Source organism: Anser brachyrhynchus, assembly GCF_964034855.1.
Source record: "Anser brachyrhynchus genome assembly, chromosome: 14".
Classification (NCBI taxonomy): Eukaryota; Metazoa; Chordata; class Aves; order Anseriformes; family Anatidae; genus Anser; species Anser brachyrhynchus.
The window spans coordinates 7,249,228-7,266,797 of NC_137709.1; the positions used below are offsets into that span (position 1 = coordinate 7,249,228).

The 17,570-nt window shown below is 42.1% G+C and overlaps 1 protein-coding gene across 3 annotated transcripts in view; it reads left to right on the forward strand.

Moving 5' to 3' along the window:
- Positions 1-17,570, forward strand: part of GALNT10 (polypeptide N-acetylgalactosaminyltransferase 10) — an 87,705-nt gene that overhangs the window by 23,320 nt on the left and 46,815 nt on the right. The window contains exon 1 of one of the 3 annotated variants that reach the window (XM_080555834.1): positions 6,535-8,231. The exons of the other annotated variants lie outside the window; for them this stretch is intronic. The gene's annotated coding sequence lies outside the window, so the exon portion shown is untranslated. Of the gene's footprint in view, positions 1-6,534; positions 8,232-17,570 lie in introns of those variants that run through there. 3 annotated transcript variants of the gene reach the window in all.

Genomic DNA, 17,570 nt, shown 5'->3' on the forward strand with positions numbered 1-17,570 from the left:
GGAGCCAGAAGTCTTTGCCATGCTACTTTCTTCTTCCTCCTGTGTTGTTTTTCTTCACCCGTACCTCACTTGGCAGTCCTTCGGCCAGGCTCCTCTTCACCGAGACTTTCACCCTCCCTTGCATAAGGAGGGCCACCACATGCTAGGAGGACTGTCAGCTCTCTGTCGAGGTAATTAAGGTTTTCCTGCTGTCAGCTTCTGCAAGCTTCTGTGATTTGCCTCTTCGAGTAGCTGTGATTATCGATTTAGGGATACTGTGTTTGGCCCAAAGCAAAGGTGGCTTTGCTGGCAGATAACTTCGTTACCCTTTTGACATGTGGGCCATCATTTGAAGGGCCTGCGTTTTATAAAGGTCTGCATTTCTGATTGAAAGACAAGTCACAGTTCATTTTCAGAAGCATCAATTAAAAACGGAATACTCAATTAAAAACAAAGTATTTTCAAGCAGCGCTCGGAACATATCAATACTTTGAAATCTGTAGTAGCTATGAATTCTGGCTTGCATCTTAAGGAAAAGAATATGATCCCACCTCTAATGGAAACTAGCAGTAAGTTGGCTTCTATTTGATTTTAAGGAATTTGGCGTGGTTTCTTGTCCCTGTGGTCTAACTGGAATATCTTGGCTTGTCTGAAATCAATGCTGCTTTTTGAAAATGCATTTAAGAGAACTGTGGAAATAGAAGTATTTGATTTTTCCCACATCACCACCACCATGTACTATAGTTTCTTCATACTTTCCTTCTTGGATAAAATGTTTAGCCAACTCTAATGAGAGCTGCTGCATAAGTTATTCCAGACAGTCGGAATGCTCCTTGCTGATGAAGGCCTTCAACTATAAGCATTCTCCATTTTGGTTTGTGGGGTTTGGTTTGGTTTTTGGGGGGCAGTGATTTTTCTGAAGCTTGTAAAGATTATTTAAATAGAATAGTGGTGTTGTGGAGTCAGGGTTAATTGGGATCTTTGTTACTGAGATTAAAACGTTAGCATGGGCTTGATGCAGTTCTGAAAACTAAAGCAAGTGTCTGTTTGAAGTTTTATATAGGGAGGGTGGTTCAAATTGCTGCAACCAGTTAAAGTTGCCTAGGCGTGTTAAAACTAGGTGTACTGAGCAGCCAAGAATGTGCTGAATTTCCCACCTCCCAGTAAGCATTTATCGATTCCTTTAAGGCTGGCACTGAGGTTTCCCTTTTTCACACGAGCAGTTTTCTGCTTTGCAAGATTGCAGACCCCTTCAGGTCCCTAAGCCTGAAAGTCAGGGGAAGCTGGAGACTGGTATATGTTCCTACATGAGGGAGTATGAAAGTGTGAATTTGAGGTTGCTAGTGGTGGTGATATCAAGAATGGCAAATGAGTTACCTTAATATAGTCTCCTACAGACTACTAGCAATACAGTAACCCAAGAGCATGTGTTACGTGGGGTTTTGAGGCACGTTGTTGCAGTGATGGAGGCGATCCTGTGGTCTGCCCTCGCTTTTCTTTTCGCTTCCCACTCTGTTGTGCTGGTGCAGCTCTGTACGGGGACCCGCTGTAAATTAGATCGGGGAGATGAGCTGCAGTCAAAACAGGGAAAAGGCTTTTTAAATGAGCTTGCTCCTGAAAAAGATGGGTATAAAATAGCAATGAAACTCAGTGAAAACTCTCTTGTGGTGCTGTGTAAAGCAACGAGTCCGCTCCCACCTGCTCAAAGACGCTGCAAGGGTTTACCTCAGGCCATGGAAAAAAAGGTGTCAGGATTTATCAGTCTAAGGCTAGTTTTATTTGAAAACAGCTGCCTTGATTTTTGCTTGTTTTATGAATTGGAAAGTAATTTCACCAAACTGTGTATTAAGAATCTTATTAGTTTTTGTAAGATTGACGTCTCATCTCTTATAGCATGTGTTATGGTCCTTCGTCTTCCTAACATCATTTGTGAGAATCTAGTCCTATGGAGGCTGCTTCTGAGCTGCTGTCGGAAATGAGATTATTGAAACATTGCTATCTATGTGAGCTTTTTAGGGTTCATATTAGCCGACTGCTCTGGTTTATGCTTTTTGGGATGGTGAACCTGTGTTGCTTTTTTGCACAGTGGTAAACTCGTGGGAATACATAAATATTTCCTAGTCTGGAAATGTCATCTTGAGACTTTAAATTTTGAAGTCTCCTTGCTTGTTACTTCAAGTTTCAAGAAATGTTCTTAGAAGTAAAAAGAGCTAGTTCACTTATGTGTGGCCCCTGGAGTGTTTTATAACACGAGGCATGAGAAAATGGGTCTAGTTGAGGGCATCTGCGAAGCAACACTGAGAGAAGTGAAAGCTTTGAGAGAGGTGAAAGTGTTTCCTTGCTCTGTATGCATGTTGAAGGGAATTCAGATGCATTTGAAAGACCACTCTGGCAACTTGCTCTGCCGTACTGAGGCTGACTTTTAATGTTAGATATGAATTATGAAACGATCTGAGTCTGTATTCAATGTGTATCTCTTAATAGCATAAAATTATTCAAAGTTGAGTTGTTCCCTAGCATTAGATGCCTGGCATATTTATGATTCTCGCCTTTCTAGCAAAGGTGGTAACTTTTACATGCAGCATTTTCAGAAGACAGTTGCTTTTTTATATTGCCTTAAAATATTTATCTTGTCTCCCAGCAATCTTACACATGCTTACATCCAAAATTAAAATTGTATGTATTTAGTGGATTTAGTTTGGGATTCAGATCCATACTGGGGGGGGGGGGGGGGGGGGGAAAGCTTGCAATACAGCATAATGTTCCCTGATCTCATGGGCAGTGTCTGCTTCTGGCTCGCTTGTGTAGGTGTGGCTGATTTTGGTGCAATGGTCCAAATAATCTGCCAACATCGTGTTACTGGTGTTGGTAAAGTGTGGTGCTTATTTTTTTTTGCTGAAGCTTGACAACCACCCTTTCCCTTGCAGTTCCACTGCTACTTATAAAGTCATCTTTCTTACCCCCAGCCAATTTCTTCTCTGCATCCTTTCCGCAGGAGAAGCACTGCATAGACAAATGTTTTCCGTGATAGGTTAGCTGATGAAATGTTATGACATGCTATAGCCACTCGAAAGCAGTTGTTGTCGTCTTTAATTTTACGATGTCAAGTTGCTCTGCTCTAAGTAAGTGCCTAAACTCTCCTGCTCCCTTCTATAAAGGTCATTATATGTGGCTCACCTGTAAACATGTCATGTTGGCGTGTCCTCTCCTTTCGGGAGGAGAGAACAGATGTTCCTGCTCACCAAAAGGTGTTTCAGTCACTTGCTGCAGAAGATGGTCATCAGGCTGTCAAAAGCAATCTTTATAGGCGGGCTGGTCTTTCGCAAGGAGATGTGTTTACAGAGCATGAAATTAACATTTTTTTGCACAGAGGCAAATAATTGCTTACAACGGAGGCTTTAGTAGCAGATTTGAAGCTTGAATGATTATTAGTGAGGTCAGGCGGAGCATGTAGGGATGTCCACCTCCCAAGCAAAGTCACTCCGAACTTTTTAGCCGATTCACTTATGCCAAAAGGTTTTAAAATGTTGCAGTGTTCAAGCCTTGTTTGTCACTTGAAAAGAACTTGTAATGAGCTGTGTTACGTCTGTATATGTGGTATGGTTCCTTCAAACTCATTCTTGAACAGAAAACTCTTCTGATTTGCAGGGAAGAAACCTGTATTCCCATGATATTAGTCTTGAATTATTATATAGTAGTGCTCTAGTGCTGTCGGTATTTTTGTAGTTGTTCTTTTTTAAGAGACTTTGCAGAAAGTGTCTGTGAAGTGAACAAAAGGAAGCTCTGTAAAAGCTTTTTGTGGTCAGGAGATCGGTCTGAAGGGCCAATAGGTCTTGGAGAGAGTCGGCTGACCGGAGCTGCTCCGGTGAATGCACTTATTCATCAGGTCAGGGCTTTTCCTTGAGCAGTGATGAAAAACGTTTCCAAAGAACGGTTATTGGCAAAATTAATCAGATTGATTCTTCACTTATGACACAGATCGAGTTTTGAACTTTGGTCTCTTATGGTAATAAGAGCAGTTCATTATCACTGACTGCATCTCGTCAGTCCCGGTTTGCTCAGCCTGCTTTACTCCCCACTCAGCGGATACACGTCTTACAAAACATTTGAAAACCACTATATTAAAATAGATGAACATTTTCTAAAATACTTTGGTTCTATTGCAATCAACTGTGGCACAGAATTTAGGAAGTCTGCTTAATGCTAGATGCAAGTGTCCTGTCAGACTTCAAAGTGGAGGTGGCTCTCTCTGCGTACCTCCATTGCAAATGGTGCTGAAGACTTGGAGCGCTCTGTTTTCAAAATATCTCTGCTTTTACAGGGAGAGGAAAATAAAAATGTGGGCAGCATTGCAAACACTGGTCTGAAAACCTTTTTTTAAATGCTGCATGTTACACCCATGATTTTGCCATCGCTTTTCTGCAGGACGTTATTCTTCAAAGGCAGTGGAACTCCTTGCATCATCCGTATCGTTCTGAATGGCTCTAACGATAACACTTCTGTAGAGTTATCCCCGTCTGTACAGTGACAGTGCCATATAAAAGAAACATCTGGTCACCAGTAGCAGGGATTGAAGAGCTCGTACTGTTTATATATCCCAGGGTCTTTGAACTGGGCGCATCCTTCAGTGTGGTGTAAGAAACCACTCTGCATCACCAGGCGAAGCGCTAGCAGCGTGCTGGCAGGTTTGTCCTGTGTGTGCTGAGGTTCCTTTCCTCCTCCTGCACTGAAGAGGAGGAGGAGGAGGAAGGCAACATTGCCTGTACAGTGAGCAGGGTGCTATTCCAGAGGGACCATGTTCCTGTCCTCTGCCTGCTGCAAGACTGGGGGTGTTTGTTCTCTGGGTGTTTGGTTTTTTTTGTTTTTTTTTTGCAGCAGAGCAAACAGCACAAGCTTTCATTCTGATTTCTGACTGATCTTAGGGAGGAGAAATAAAAACTAAACAATACACATTCAGCAAGGTCACCACTCCAAGCATCACCTGAATACTGCTCGGAACAACTGTTCTGGAAACACCCAAAATCCAGGATAAAGGATATGCCTCACTCCTTGCTCTCACTGAAAGAAGGCTCTAAAAAAAATTGTTTACCTTTAAAATTCTTCCAGACAGGTAAAAGAGCGCCATGTTTCTGTGCACTTCACGTAAGCTGTGCAGTAGCACTGTTTTACCAGTACTGTTTTTGCCTTGAGATGTTACACCATAAATCTTAGGAGGACACGAGAGATGGTGCATACAGTGAATTGTTCAGATGCACCTCGACAAGACCTGCTAATAGCCTTCCCTATTTAAAACAGTCCCAGCAGAACAAACTTTTTTGCCTGTATAATAAGACTTGGTAGAACAAACACGTAAGCAAATGTGAGGAGTTTATGTAGGCCATTCTCTTCAGTATCTTATGTACAAACGTGTTTTATTTCTTTATTGATTTTTTTGTCCACGCTTAAACAGTATTCTTTCAGTATGAAGCGAGACTCATAAAAAAACTAGGTATAATGTGTTCAAGTCAGATTGGCTACTTTATTCTAGCACAACAAGCTACAAAATCTCCATTGCAGAGAATGCCATCCTATCCAACAATTTTTCTCAGTCCCATGGAGCTTCATTACAGCGAGGTCAGGCTGTGTGCTGTAGAGAAGAGAATTTAGATTTTATTATAGGGCTAACTCCTGTGCTGTTGTAATGATACTGAAGGACAGTAAATGCTCCAAATAATTCAGTTTCTTTGGAATACAGTTCTGTGCTGTAGAAGCTAGAGTAGATCTAGGAAATGGAAAGCATTGTGGTACATTTTAGTGTGATTCCTGCTGGATGCTCATGAGATTGTCCAAGTGCTGTAGCCCTTGCTTATTTTAAGCTTCCAGAAGCCGGTCAGTGAAGGTTACCAGAGCTGGGTGTTTTCACCGTGTGAGATCTCCCTTAAGACCCTTGTGGTAAAATGAGACTCCTCAAAGTCTAGCTTTTGGCCTACGATGGGACACATTAATTTCTCATGTGATTGAAAAGCCTCTGCCACAATTCCAGCTGTGGTGTGCTTTTAATCTCATGTTTTTCCATTTCTTGCTGCAGTCTAGAAAAGCGAGAGGACTTTCTGTAATGCTTACCCTTCCTGTCTACCCAGTCGTCTCTGCCCTAGTCAGCACCCATAATTTTACATGCTTCTGTGTATGATGTTTCTGTAAATATCTCAGGATGAATTTTTTCTTGAACAGCAGGAAGGAATCGTAGAGTCAGTGATCTGTCATCACCCATGATAAAATGATCAAACAGCTGCTGAACAGCATAATAAGTGATTCATATCTTGCATTTGTTTAGTTAATGCCTTTTTGTTTACCCTTTGAATGGTATCCCAATTTTTTTGATGTGGTCTTCGGTTATGTCAGGACCACTTGAGGATTCTAATCCTGTTCTCCACTTTGCTGGCAACATCAGCAGACTTAAACATGCTTCTTATCCCCTTACTGAGATCGATAGGTAATTCCACAGAGTCTAGAAAGGTTCTGCAAAATCTAATTTTGACACGACCTGTATGTTAGCATCAAAACATGTAGGTCTTGATTAAATTTGAGTAAATTGCAATTTGGATATCAAGAGTAACAAGGCTGCTGCCTACTCACGTTTGCATTGCTCAGTGGAGTGATGTCTTCTCTCACAGAGTTGTAACCTGTCCCAGAAGAAGCTGCATGTTTTAGTTTTTATCCTGACACTGCTATAGATAGTACTTGTTTGTCACTCTTTAGGTGAAATCCAAAAGTGATTTGTCACCTGCACTTGTACATAGTTTTTGCATCCCCAGCCCCTCTTTTCCTTAATGCCCAAGCTGTGCTTGTGCTTTTCCATTTACTGGGAATCTTATCTGTTTTACACAGGCAGTTGGATGCAACTCGGAGTTGACCCCAGACTGTCAACAGCCTTCTTCCCAGACCCAACCAATTTATCTTACCAGATTCAATTTCTTTTTTCCTATTTTACCTTAACCAGGCTCAGACTCTTGCAAGTCTTTGTAACCCATCACTGATGGCTTGGTTTTCTAGAAGGTGTTTGAAGACAGAAATTAGCTAATTTTAGTTAAGTTAGCTCTACCTTTTGTCCCAAGTGGGATAATGCAGCTTTTGCCTGATCTCCAGGAGTGGCTCGTGCTTTTTGAAAGAGAAAGCTGTTTACAGGAATGCTCTGACTACAAGTCTCCTACAGCTGCTGGCCAGCCTCTCCTCTCTGCAGCACCCAGCAGGACTCCTTGCCATCAAGGGCAGCGACTCTATTTACTGCCTTCTGCTCAGGGAGAACTTGGCAATGCAAACAATACACGAGTATATCAGAGGAACTGACAGCGTAAACGGGGAAACTGGATGCTTGAGGATGGCTCAAATATTTTTTGAGTAACAAATGTAATAGCAGGAAGTCTGATGGTGAGAGGAGCGTGATTAATTTTGGCATCGATCTGTGCATTTGCTATTGCAGTGTGCCTGTTGTTTGAACCAGCAGTTAAATAACTCGTTGGGAAGAAGAGGCGTGTAAAATGTTGCCTTTTAGTGCTGATGTTTTCAGTTTAGCATAACGCTGTCAAGAAGCATCAAGTCTGCCAGGAAGCTGGTAGAAAATTTTCCTTTAAAATTCTTGAAATATCTAAAAGGAAAATAGCGCTATTCTGTTCTAAACAACAGCAAAATGGGGTTTTACTGCAGTGCTACTAATAAAATGCCGCTTTGAGCCTGATGCTAGATGCACGAACTAGGGAGCAAAACCTGGTTAGGCACCACCTGAAGTAATAGTGATAAACACATTCAGTTAAAACCGAGGCTTTTTCTAAACCACAGCTGTCACAGTGGTTGTGACAGGTACTGTTGGCTGAGCAGTAACTGGAAGGCAGGAAAGTAGAGTCAGCACTGAAGTTACTGACTGAGGAGTGTGGAAAATAAAACAAATGTGTGCAGTTCTCCTTGCTTTATTGGAGTTGGTTAGAATCACTTCATTCCAGTGATGTGTAAGTATTACATTAGCAAGTTACTAGTAGCAGATGGTAATGTGAAAAAGCAATCTCTGAAAATACCTGCAAGCCTTTTGATGTCTTAGGTTCTTCATAGAGTCCTTTGGGCCTGGGACTTTATTCCGCAGGTGTCTGTAGCAGGAAAAGCTCGGGAGGTCCTGTGTCACCCGTCTGCATTTCCAGTGACAGTTTGTTGTTAGACTGCAGCTGGGACCTGCTGAGGAGGGTGAGCTGGCAGTGTCTGGGGATCCTCTCCTGTGCTGGCAGGTGAGTGTGGTTGGTGGCTGCTTGACATCCCCCAGTGCTGAGTCTGACTTGCTGGCAGATGTTGTTGTCATTCCTGGTTGCATCGTGCCTCCCCGCACGTTCCTGATAGGAGATACTTCTATCATTTTGTGTGACTCTGAGTGATGGATAAAGCCTCAATTTAAAAAAAAAAAAAAAAAAAAAAAAAAGCTAAAATACAGACTTCTTTATAGTATCTTTCAAAATTTTTAAAGGGAAAAGCAATTTCTAAGCTTCATATGCTGCTTGCTAGGGGAGCAGCAATGCTCTGTGTATTTTTCCAGGTAAAATCCAGATCACTTCTGTTTTGTGTGTTGTTTTTTTTTTTTGAACTATCACAGTCGGCAAGCTTTCAAACTGCCTAGTTCCTCCTACTAAGAAAACATGTTTATAGTGCAGTCTCTTGTCTTACTAGTGGCTGTCTTTATCACAAAATGTGAGGCATCCTAGTAGCACAGTTTGCACATTGGAAAGTCTCAAAATTGAGATCTGTGCAGCATGGTTTTATCTTGGTTTATCAGCCTGAAGGAAAATACTTAGACCTCTCTCTGGACATCTAGATAGATTTCTCTAATGGATTCATTTGTCAAGCTGGATAGATTTTTGTCCTGTTCTCACTTCAGTTTGTTGGATCTTTAGCAGCCGTCTCAATGTTTTCAACAGTTACACTAGGATTTCCCAAAGTCTGTTTGGGACCATTCCATTTAATGAAATTTGCAAATTGTGGTAGCTCTTCCACCTTTCCAGTCACAAATGTATTTTTTTGTAAACTGAACAAAGTAAAATTTGCAGTCACGTACTTACCAGGTCCAACTACTTGCAGTACCTAGCTTACTTGTAATTTTGTATTTGCTGTCCGCGTACTGTAAATCTCACTTGTGTAGTATTGATGCTGAGGATGGTACACTACGTTCTTTGTAATATCAGCCATGAGATTTCTGAATTTCTGCTAGTATGATATATGGTATGGTTTTCTGCTAATTTTCAAAATACTTGGAAGTTGTGTTCATCTGAGCAATCTTAGACTGGCCTAACGTTCCTCTAATGTGATTGGGAGTTTGTACTTTGAGTACAGGGAATTCATGGAAATGATGGAATTAACAGGTCGTATATCCAGCGTTTTTATTAAAGAATAATGCAGATTAGTCAAGTGTTTCTGGTTATGCAGCATAGTCTGTAAGTCAGAGATTCCAGAAAGCATTTACAGCAGAAAGGGAAGGAGAAGAGAGATGGGAAGGCTGTAATCTTGTTTTGAATGGCAGTTCAGAGATGACTTAGATAAGTCCTCATACCTTGCGTATTCGCTGTCAAAGCACATCATGGTAGTAGTACCTCAGGCAGTGTGACTAACATTGTGCTTCCAGTCTCCACAGGAGGATAGCCCAGGGAGCAAACTCTTGTTTGGGAAACTTGTAACGTGTTGCTGTATGTTAAAGCAAGGTCAGTGAACCTGTGCCTGTCGCTTGAGGGGGAAAATGAGGAGGTTTCTGATGCAACTAAATGCCCGCAGTTTACTCCACGACTTTGAGCAGAACCCTTAGACATGCTACTACGTGGGAAATCCAGCATTTCTGCTGATATCAGGGGCTTTAAATGTTTAAGTGAACGGAAAAGACGAGTGCTTTAATTTGCCCACAACAGCTATGAGTCCCGTTCTAAAGTCTAAAAATGTTTCAGCTGGGTTTTTGACAGCTGAAAGAAATCTTGAGCCTGAAACTGTGCTGCACTATCAGGTGTGCTCTAAAACCTGGGGAAGAATTCGCTGTTTGCACTGACTTTGAGAAGGCATTGTGCATTTAGAGGCTTGGATTGAATTAATCAAACAATAGGTTTAGAACAGCAAACACTGCAAAACTAATATTATTTCTAAAGGTAAGTGAAGAACAAAGTGTAAAGTATTTGGTAGAGAGAGATGACTAAGCTGGATGTCATATCACTGTCCTCAGCTGATGTCTTTAGATTTTAATCAGCTGATAAACCAGGATGTTTCTGCAGATAAACATTCCTTTGTGCTAAGGGCTTTTCAGCAATTGAGGTCGAATAAAACTTAAATGAGGGAATGTAAAAAGGGGGAAAGTTTTGATTCAACAACGTACTGCCCTAGCACTTGATCCAAAAAGCTTTCTGCATTAAAAAGTACTGTGTTAGCTATAATTGGGTAATGCTTAAGCAGTAGGCCGTCTTGTCCACCAAGTTACAGCATTCATGGCCTCTTGAAAGAATCCTGAAATTATTTCTTTAATAGCTCTGCAAACAGCTACCAACTGTCCCCGGGTATTCTGCAGAGAAGGCTCTGCTCTGTCCCGGAGCACTGATTCATTCAGCTGGTTCAGGTTCGGCTGTGGTTTAATTAGCTGACACAGGATAAGGACTGCCCAGGAGTACGGGCAGCAGTTCTGGCTCTACTTCCCGAAGGAGCCAGGCAAGTTATCTCCATACCCTGAAGTGTGACTGTGTCAAAGAACAGTGCAAATCCGAACATATGGATTTCAATTTTAGCGGTGTTTCTGGTGGGAGAGAAGAGCACGATGGCCAAATTGCAGGATCTTGGCATTCTGCAGGGAACCTCTAGATCTGATTCAAACTTGTTGCTTGGATATGAGTCACAACATAGCTGTGAAGATGTGCTTGACTTTTTTGTCTTTGAAAGCACTTAATCTTTCCGCATGATGTGCTGCCATTTAGTTCTGCCTTGCCTTTTAACAGTTCCTGAAATGCCGTAGATATGGATTATATTAATGTAGCTTTTAAATTTTTGATGGACTGAAATAGCTTCAAAAACTAACCTTTTGAAAACACTTGGGTAGGATGCAGGACAAGCTTTTAGCAGCTTCCTTTTTCTAGTAGTACGCTATCTCCTGTTCCAGTAAGTGAGGAGCTGCGACTGACCGAGGTTATGCTTGGCTTCCTGACCCAGGAAGAGTGCCTCCAACTGATGTTGCAGATACTTTATTTTTTTTTTTTAGATCTGAAAATCTCAGCTATTTCCACGCTAGTACCAAGGATGGAGGCTGTTTGCACTGCATGGGTGCTGTACCTATTTGTTCAACACGTGAATAATCAAATTTCATTAAGAAAAATAAAATTTCTCCATGGTGCAATAAAACTTCATTTATGAGAGGGTTACCAACGTTTCGTGTGGATGGTCCCACAATAATTAAAACGTAGGCTTTCTTTCCTTCCAAAATTGTTTGTCTTTCAGGATTTGGAAGACTGGAGAGAAGCTGGTGCGGCACGGTGGTGAGGTTACGTGTTTTTCTTCTGTTTTGCTGGGGCACGGCTCATGACAGGCTGCACACAAAGTGCGTGCTCTTGAGTCTTGCACTGTGTCCTCCAGAATGATGGAGCAGTCTGCACGCTGGGCCCTTCATAATTGCAACTTGCCAGCTCTGCAGCTTGTGCCAGCGAATAGATTTTGAAATGATAGCGTCTTAGCACTGTGAAATGTTCAGAGTGCTGCAGAGAATTTTTGGGCTGGTGGTGTCAGCAGCAAAGAGAGGAACCTCTGAACCATGTCCCCTTTTTTCCTTGTGTAGTTTAGGCACAGCTGTCTGGGAAGTGAAATGCTCTTCCTTCTGGCCTTTAGAAGCTCAATTTCTATTAACAATACAGGAGGAAATCCCACCTTTTTGTGTGTGTGTATGCTGTCAGTTGCTGGTTTAAAATATCTAGTGGCCGCCTGGAGTGCTTATGGAGTTATAATCAAAACTGAACTCTTGCAGTGAATTTCTGCTCAATATTTTTGACCTAGCTCAAGTTAGCACACAGGTACGTTACCTACCTCTGCCTCAGGCTAAAACTTCCTTTAATAAATGAAAGAATGGTTTCTACTTGCCCTCCCTTTCCCTGTTGTTTATCTGGATCATTTTGTCATCTTCAGCATTTGGTAAGGTATAAATGCAAGATATCCTTGCTGATTTGCTAGGATAAATGGAGAGACTTAGGGTGAAACTGCCATCCTTTTAATAGCATCTGAAGATCGTAGTTCCTTGAGTCTCATTATAGCTACTTGGTGTAAAAAATAAAAAATAAAAGAAAACTCAACAGAATAAATGTTTGAACAGGGTTTGAAATCCATACAGCATTATGATTAGCTGTATGCACTTCAACAAATCTTTTTTCTTCTTGCATATAAAGCTCTTGGCTTACATCTGCATCCACTCTTCTCATATTCTGTCTGGAGCCTGGCACACTAAATAGTGATTACAGAAAAGATTAAAATTCCATTTTTGTGTTTGGTGTTTAAACGCTGATCGATTCCTTTGGTGGCATGTTAAGTAACAGCATGGTAGACAACAGAAGGGGCTTATTTACAGCAATCTGTCTAAATCCATTTCCAATTTATTGTTTAATATGCCTTTCTACTTCAATTCATTTTTACTTTAAAAAAAATGGAAGCAGGCAGGAGATTAGTTTAAGGTATTGCTGGAGAAGTAATCACTTAGTGGTAAACAGCTTCCAGTTTTTAAGGAAAAGTTAATGTGTTTGAGCTGAAACAGAAGTTATGGGCTTGCTCTAGGAGTTAATGGCTAAAATTCAATGGCCCGTGCACTTACATAACTTGGCTAGATGATTGCAATAAACCTTTCAGGCTTTGAAATCTCCTCTTTGTTTTGCTGTTTACAACTGACCATTTCAAAAAATGAACAGATTTTTGCAAAATGAGAAGCTAAGCTAGAGAAAAACAGAACTGCAAAGTCTATTGCCTGGTACTTCTGTTTGCTGACCTGTTTTGTAGGGACAGAAATCCAGATCCTTAATGCCAATTTACCCTAACCGTGCAGAGTAGATAACTTCAATGTTCAAACAATGGCCCTTGTAGTTCACAGTTAAAATACGGATAAGGAGGGGATTGCGCTGGTGGGTTTTGGACAAAAATGTTAGGCCTTCTACTATGCAATCAGAATTAATGGGAAAAAAGGATAAAAGTGAAAACTTACATGAAATGCAGGTAAGACTTAGCTCCCCACAAATGAGATGCTTGTTTAATAGTGAAGGCAAAAGTCGGTCCTAGAAAACTTGCTGTGTTTTGCAGATTGCTTAGATATCCGTCTAGAGCTTCTGTTGAAGGAGTATCATCAAGTTATTTAATTTGCATAAATGAGTCAAATCCCATGCAGCATCCTTGAAGAAAACCACTAAAAAAAGTAACATTCTGGTCCATGTGTGCTGTCTGGATTTCTAGAGCTCAGACATAAAATTAAAAAAAAAAAAAAAAGAAAGCTTCCAAAATAATGTCAGTGTCAGCAACCTGCTCATTTTGACAATGAGGGAGACTGGGTGTATATGCACATATTCCCCGTGACAGTGGTGGCATGCTGCCTGTACCTTCACACGCTGCTCTGCTAATAGTGATGACATGAGCATAAAAATTGCGTTTGGGGGGGAAGGTAAATGTTTATCATTTGCATTGACTTTTTTCAGTAGTCTGCTTAAGTTGGTTTTCGAAGTGTGATTTCTAGCACAAAATGCTCTGCTACCAGACTGCTGCGACTGCACCTTCCCTTCAGGGCTACGCTGATCGTGGGTGCTGGCAAGTTCACTGAAGCAAAGACACTGACGTTCGTTTTCTAGCACTGAAAGTCACTTTAAAATTAATGTTCAGACATTGTTGACAGAACTTGTCAGTGACTCACAGCAGGCTTTTCAGATACGATGGTTTAATAGTGACCTGTGAAACCAATGTAAGTGTTATAAGTTTGCTTACAAGTGATACAGTTAAAAGAAATATTTTAAACTCTTAACACTTACCCAAGTTGAATTAAATTTAGTGGAGCATTTCTGAATTGTATTGACTCATGTAACTTATCTGCCCAAGGCTAAAACAGCTCCACAATGCAGCATGTCTGTCATGGCCATCTGCAGCTACATCTAGCCTTAAAGATTGAAAAGGTACTTCTAGAAAGGTATGTTGGTCCAAAGGAGATTAATATCGTGTTTATCTTGTGTGAATCTTTTGTCTGGCTTCGTTTGTACAGGGCAGTAATGTTGTAAGCACTGAAGGCAGCGGAATAGATGAGTCACGCTGTGCAGGCCTCTTTTTCCTTCGCCAGTGCTAATGTGGAGAAAAGTCAGGCCTTTCCAGTCTCCAGGAGCAAGAGCCTAGGAAGAGGCTCTGTACAGGACTTAAGGATAAATAACTCATATTCTGTCTCTCCAAAGTCCAGTACTGTAGTTTGGAGAGGTCTGAATGACTGATGTCTGTACTCCGTCATTTTCCCCTCATCCTTAATGTGAAGCTTGCAAATTCCTGAAGTCTTCCTCTTGACGTGTGGCTTTGACCCAGCTTAGCTTAGCCAAACTCAAAGATTTTTACGCATAAATTTGAGAGCAAGACGTGATGTCTCTACTAGACTTCCTGCTGTCCGTATGCCTCATTTGGACTCCACATAATGCAGTGGCAGTCTCTGTGGTTTCTTCTTTTTTAATAGAACTGGAGGATGGCATGCTGTCGTGTCAGGTTTGTTTGCTTGCTCTACAGGTATTTACATGCACATTGCTGACCTCTATGAACAATGGCTTGAAGCTGTGCAGAAAATTTATTTCTCTATTCATAGTATCTCATACTGAAAACACAAGCACAAGGTCAGCTCCAGCCCAGTACTTGAAGATGCTCACCCCGAGCAAGGAGGCTGAAACTGCTTTTTAATGGCTTTTAGATTGCTCCTTGTCCTCTTGAGAGTTAGGTGCTTTCTGTAGGCTTTGTGCAGATGTTGGTCTGAATCCTTTGAGGCATAATTTGAACTGGTCTCCCATCTCCTGAACTGTTGTGTGCGGGAGCTCAAGATCCACCTTTCCTTCTTAGTGTATTTCAGATAGAGAGCAATCCACCTGGGTAGCTGCTTCTAAGGGATGTTTACAGGCTACAAGTCAAAGGGAAGGGAGGGAGGTGCTTCTGCAATTCTGGCTCAAGGTGCTGAAGTCCCAAGGAGAGGTGGGATGTAAAACATTCTTCCTAGCTTCTTGTCAGCTTGGATGTCTTTTTGCTTGTGGGATTTTTCCCTTTTCTTCATTGTGCCTGATGTCCCCTGCTCACTTTGTAGAGATTTGGACGTCTGGCATAGGGTGGCACAGTGGTGTTGCGAGGCTCTGAGCTGCACTCTATATTTCTGGTTAGATCTAGCCCCTAGACAGCCTTATAATGCCTTATAGTGGTGGGTGGGAATTCCAGGGTAACTGTAGGTAGCAGGTTTTACAAGTGTTGAATCACAGCAAATGGTGGAACGGGCAGTGGCATTGTAAGCCATTCTCCTTGTACTGCCGATCCAGTCCAGAGAGCTATAAAGAGCAGACAAAAGACTTTAAAATATTGAGTTCTCAAACTGGCCAGCTGTTCCCGTGCCCAGTATGACACCTCTGCACAGGCCGAGTGTGTGGGAGGTTGGCAGAAGGCTGCTGGCAGGGGAGGTGTGGTGTGTGAGGCCTTCCAGGGCGCCTGCTGGCACGGCAGCATCCTGGGGAGGAGAGGGACCCATGAACAGGCCTGGCAAAGCAGAGATCTTGTAAAACAGAGGTGCAAATCTCACAGAAATGGTAGCGTGTGCTGTGGAACATTTAGTGGGGCTGATGGGGGAGACCTGGGGAACAGACAGCCTTATGGCTGGTCTGGGCACGCACCCACTGGTTTTCAAGGTGCTCCGATCGTGTTGTTGACACCAGCTTCAGACTGACCTGAGGACAAGCTTTATGCTTCCTCTTTTTCCCAAGGCGTGCTGCTGTCCGCTGTGTTCAATTTGCATTACTATCGCAACTTTTTTCTTTCACGTTTGGTTCCTGGTGCACGGGTTCATTTTCACGTTAAACATACTTTTTCGTAACAACAGGTGATATGTCTAGAAATCTGCGTAAGAACAGTGGTATTTAATGGGACAGTTATGCAGTTTAGTTTGATATTTATATCCGAGTTCAGTGATGGTCAGAAGCCCTTCCAGAAAGGGATGGTGTGCTGCTTCACCACAGCTCTGCTGCTCTGGAGCCGCACTGCCCTGTTCCTGCGAGTTGGGATTAGGTGAGGCCTTGCAGTGCCTCTTGTAAAACCTGGTTCCCCTCAGCAAATGCCAACAGGTGAATTGAGGTTGTTAGATTGCTGGTGACAATCTTAATTTTGTGTCCTAATAGGTGCAGATTGAAATTTGGGGAAGTACACCACAGATTTCAGTATTTGAACAGAAATAAAGATTTAGAAGATCAGAATTAATAGGCTAAAGGCAGTGATTATTAATGTAAAATGAGCTATCAGTTTTGATTCAGGTAACTTCATCAGGTGGAAAATAAAGGAACAGATGATGAAGATGAATAACGATGGGCAGGATGAAAGAAATCAGATATACCATCTAAATACAACTTCACCGGGCTTTTTCTTTGAAGTGGTCACTTCTTCTGGGTATAACTGCCCTTTCCTGATAACCAGCCTTTACTGGCAGCTGTCTGGTTTTCACCACTGTTATTCCTATCCCATAGTGTGGTCTCACTCTCCCCGTGAAGCCCTGAGAAATTCCTTTCCCTCCATCTTTGTGTCATGAATATTTTTCAGAGAATATCCTTGTTAGCTCCAGGTGACACAGGTAGAAGTTCAGTAATAGTTCTTCACTCTGAGAAGTAGCTGTGTGACTCCTTGTCCGTTTCGAGTGCCCATCAGTGTTCCTGCAGTGAAAGTAAATCTGAATTGCAGGAAGGGAAATGCTCTGATACTGATACTCGTTGATACGTGTAACCGAGTGTCTGGTTTCTTGGATGAAGCTCAACTTCTGCCAGGTCTGTGAAATGTCTTGCCAGATAAGTCAAGCAGCTGAGTGTAAATCACTCTGTGATCCTTGATTTGAAAGGATCTGGAATGATTTTTAATCTCTTGAATTGGAAAAGAAAATCCCAAGCAAGTTCTAATAGTTCACAGGGCAGCTCTTAATCAGGTTGAGCTCTATTTCTTGTGCACCACTTGTTTATTACCCTCTGGCCTGGTAATACAGCCAGCACAACTCACGCTGTCTGTGCAGTTCCTTTGCTAAGGGTCACCACCCAAAACCAAGCAAACAGAGCATGCACCTTCAGCTTCTCTACTTCACTTGGACATCTTAGCTTAAATCCGTCTTTGATGGTGTTGTAGGCTAATACGGAGGGTGCTGAGCTGGAGTCAAGAAAGCACTAGCAGCGTGCCTTTCCTGAAGGCTATAGAGAAAGGATGCTCTGACAGGGATAACCTGCAAAACCTTCGCAGCAAGGCTCAGCAGAGCTTGTCTGCCAGACTGCAGTGAGATGTGCTCCAGCAGACAGAAGGGAGTGGTGAAATAGCAAGTAAAAGGCCCAGATGCCCTACTTGTGCAA